Here is a 4,430-nt window from a genome sequence, read left to right as displayed (position 1 = left end):
CTGTAAGACATTAAATATTTATTCAAAAAATGTATTGTTAAACTGGACAACCCATGAACAGAATTGACGACAACAGAGTTGACATTTTCTGCCATTTTGTGTCTTAACTCCACATGCTAACCTCAAACTAGCTGGCACATGGCATATATAAAAACAGAATTTTATGGATTTTAATCATATGATTGCTTTTAAAAAAAAATGAGCAAGAGATTCACTCCAGTATCACAATAACAGATTTGACAAATAAATAATCTACTGCTGGTGTATCCTCAACATTTTGTTCAATTGAATGAGAGAAGAAACGTAATGTACGTCACTGCCTTTCTGAAGTTTCCTGCCAGAGGAAATGACATCTCTCAGTGTAGGTGTCATATGCATTATTAAAAGTCTTTGTGGATTTTATGCGGTTTTATAACAGAGTTAACAGAGTTGATGAGAACACTGGGATGAATATATATATATAATTCTTATTATTACTGAAATTTCACATAATACATACAGAAAATAGACTTTCTATGCAACTGATTTAATAACAGTTAATAGAATAAGCCCCAAAAAACACATTGTTAGACTGAATCACTTTGTTTATTCAAGCTGAATGGATGAATCGGTAGTCAAAGACAGTCACTAATGTGGGGGAAGGGGTGGGAGTCATTTAGTTAATGTTTTATGGATAAATTGGGTCTAAAATGTACATCAAGCAATGCTACTGGTGAAAGTTTGTCATAATTTGCGTTATTGTTCAAAACTGATTCAATAAAGAGTTCTTTTGTGGAAAATAACAAAAGGTTTATCTTGGAGACACGAAATGTGCCCTGAATTCTAGAATGACCCTTAAATATTCTATTTAGTGACTCTAAGTAAGTTAACAGAGTATGTTTTATCAGAAGCTGATACATTGCATGCTGCTGTTTTTCCCCCACATCTTTTTAAACTTTGTTAAACTAATGTCTGTAGAAGATATGTTCTCTCTAGGTAAGAGAGGTACCAGCTAGGTTCACTTCAAGCTAATGATACCAACATTTTTGAGTGCAGTTGTCATGGAGTTTAGTGAGATTAATGCTTGCTGAATCCACTCCTCGGACCTGCCTGATCCATCCTGGTGCCCTACGTCTGACTGGAGTTTCATCACGTCGCTCCTGTGGAAGACGGCCCCATATGGAGAATTAACAGTCGCACTTGGAAGATGCTCTGGACACTTACAGTAATGCTTTTATGGCTGATGACTACAGTTGACTTGCTAACTTTAGGACGGCAGTTGCCATGAACAGTTTTGCACTCAAGTTTCTATCAGTGAAGAGTTATAACATCAACAAAACAAACTTCATGTTAAAACTGTTAAAAATGTTATAATCACATTGTCTGTTATCACCCAAATGAGGATGGGTTCCCGTTTGAGTCTGGTTAGCTCTCAAGGTTTCTTCCTCATGTCGTCTGAAGGAGTTTTTCCTTGCCACCATTGCCACAGGCTTGCTAATTGGGGATAGATTAGGAATAAAATTAGCTCATGTTTAAAGTCATTAAAATTCTGTAAAGCTGTTTTGCGACAATGTCTATTGTTAAAAGCGCTATAAAAATAAACTTGACTTGACTTGACTATCACCCCAGGGTTCCGGGGTCTAATGGTCTTGTGTGTGAATGGGCAAAACCCCACAGCCACATTCCAAAACCCAGTGGAAAGCCTTTCCAGAATAGTGGAAGTTAACATAACAACAATGGTGGGACAAAATCTGGAATGGAAAGTACAAAAATGTAAAGGTCATGTGTCCACAAATAATGTATGTTGACAGCACTCACTGAGGCCATAATTCCCATAATCTACTTTCATTCTTCAGGGCACATCAAACTGCCACAAACCTTTTTAATAAAGAGGAAGCCTGAAAGGATAAAACCCTGTTTTGTGTGATTAGTGTCCCAAAATATAATCTGTAGCTAGTGTACAGATTAGAGTATAATATGTGATAAAAATTTTTTTTAAATATCTCTATCCAAGTCACTTCCTGAAGCCCCTGCAGTCATGGATTAGATGATACAGATTGATTAAGTCATTTCAGTATTTATTTATTTTACAGCTCATGATAATTCCCCTTATATAATGACAAATGCCTTTTTTTTCCTCAAACAATTTTAAATCTTAAATTAAAATGTTTTGAGTTAAGCTGAGCAAGATCATCCATCAGTACAGGGCGTTCCATTTTAAGTCTGGAGCTTTGGATGTGAGACAGGGATTTAAATATAATAGAAATGTAAATAGAATAAGCCTCCGGGCTAAGTGTGGGTTGCCATTAGTACAGCCGATTAATGCATCATGCAGTAGTCTTACTTGTCTGTTTAAAGGCCATTCCATCCAAATGGCATGTTACACAGTATTTTATATGTCTATTCAGTCAGTAAAGGGCAAATAAAAATTAAAAAAAATTGCAACCTTACCATAGGGCATATCACTACTGTAGATCGTGAACTTTTTCATGCATGTCTTATTGTGCATGTCAAAGATTCCCAAGGGATAAACTTGAGTAGGTGTTGGCATTAGTACTAAGGTGCATTATGTCGCATGTTTCCTTGATCCACTTCAGTTCCTCGTGTAGACTCAATTCCAGGCACCCTTGAGATACCGGGCCACTTTACTTTCATGTCACAACTGCATTTGAAGCACTTTTTCATTCCTTGAAACCAAAGACAAAATTGTGCAGCTTATTGATTTTTGCCATGCTAAACCCAACCCTTTACTTTAGATTCTTTTTCAAAGTCATTAGTGTCATTCTTTTCATTTTGTTTTGGTCTACACTAATCTTGTTGTATTAAAGAAAGGAACAACAGCCTGAGGGTGTGGAGGAGGAGCAACATCTGCTGGGAACCCAGAGCTGAAACGTGCATGCTGATGAATCAGCAAAGCAGGCTGTGGGTCAGGGATCTCCCAAGCCTACAGGTCAGGGTAACAAGCTAGCGGGTTAAGGAAGTCAAAATGGTTGTGAGTCAGGAGCTACTATTATGTTTGGAGAAGAAAGCAGATCCCAGTCGTAGGTATGTGTAAGAGCCAGCATACGAAGCATTATTATACATACAGGAGACTTTTTCGATGGAATCAAAACATGTATTCTATTCCCTTCTAGAGGGTTTCATTCATTTGGTTTGATAGCATGCAATATTGTTAGCATATTGCTTATCCTATGTGTATTACATCACTCTACCCAATGGAGAATGAGCCTTCAATATGGTTTACGGTATTGCATGGTTGTCAAGACAACATGACGATACTCGTCGGAGCTGATGTGAATGTTCAATGGGAGAGTTTTCTGCTGTGCATGCGCAGAAGCATTTCTGTGTTCACTGGTGGCGCCCGCAGTAAACTGTCGCATTGAATTGAAAATACCATAAGATACATATTACACCTAAAACTACCATGCTAACGAACGACTGTGACAATTTGTAAACCCTGTAAAATCTATAATTGTTTCATCAAATGTATAATAATAATAATAATAATAATAATAATAATAATAATAGCTGGCTTTTTTGTGGTATATCAGATATATTCCATTCAGCTAGCATGATATTGAACGAGTCTTTGACTCGTTCAATATCATGCTAGCTGAATGGAATATATCTGATATACCACTCAACGCCAGCCAATATTATTTAATTAGTGTATTTACCTCAGTACAGATTGAATAAAACTCCTCTACACAGGTAGAGAAGCCAAAGTAGAAGGAAGCACATTTGCCATGTTTGTTCTTGTCATAACAAGTAACTTAATACAGTTAGAAAAGAACCCAGAAAGGAAGAATGAAGGACACAGGCCACTTTGCTATAGGCCCAGGTACACTCTTCCCATGACCTTCCTTCAGGCTGGTTTTTGTTAACATTGTTGTTCTTGTCGCAAATTTTACAAAAGAAGTAAAATTCACCAAATTACAGGGAAAGAAACCACGAAATCGGATTTGACAGACCTTTTGACATTCAGTCGGCTCTTGTGCTGTTTAGACAATTTTGCATGATATATGCCAAAAAAAGGATGTGAGTCACACAGCTGTTCTTTCACACCACACCAATGTACATAGGTCTTGGCTGGATATTGTATGGGTTGGATATGATATTTTGAGATTATATACACATTTGAACACCAACAGGTTTATTACAGTTTAATTGCTATTGCCACAGACAAGCATACACAACAATTAAATAAGAAAATTAAACGATTCGTGGAACGTGTTAACTGGTTGCTTTCTAATCCTAAAAAGACTTTAAACGAGTGTTAGGCAGGCAGTGAAAGTGTAAACCCTTTAAACCTGGATAAAAGACTCAGACAGTACTAGTAATAAACTCTACAACTTAAATATGAGGATATTACAGATTTGCATGAAGATATGAAGTTTATCTTCGAATGGTGAATGGATATATCACGAGTGAGTGAAGTGAACGAGTCATAC

Source organism: Neoarius graeffei, chromosome 8 (assembly GCF_027579695.1).
Source record: "Neoarius graeffei isolate fNeoGra1 chromosome 8, fNeoGra1.pri, whole genome shotgun sequence".
NCBI classification, from domain to species: Eukaryota; Metazoa; Chordata; class Actinopteri; order Siluriformes; family Ariidae; genus Neoarius; species Neoarius graeffei.
This window is presented reverse-complemented; position numbering follows the sequence as displayed.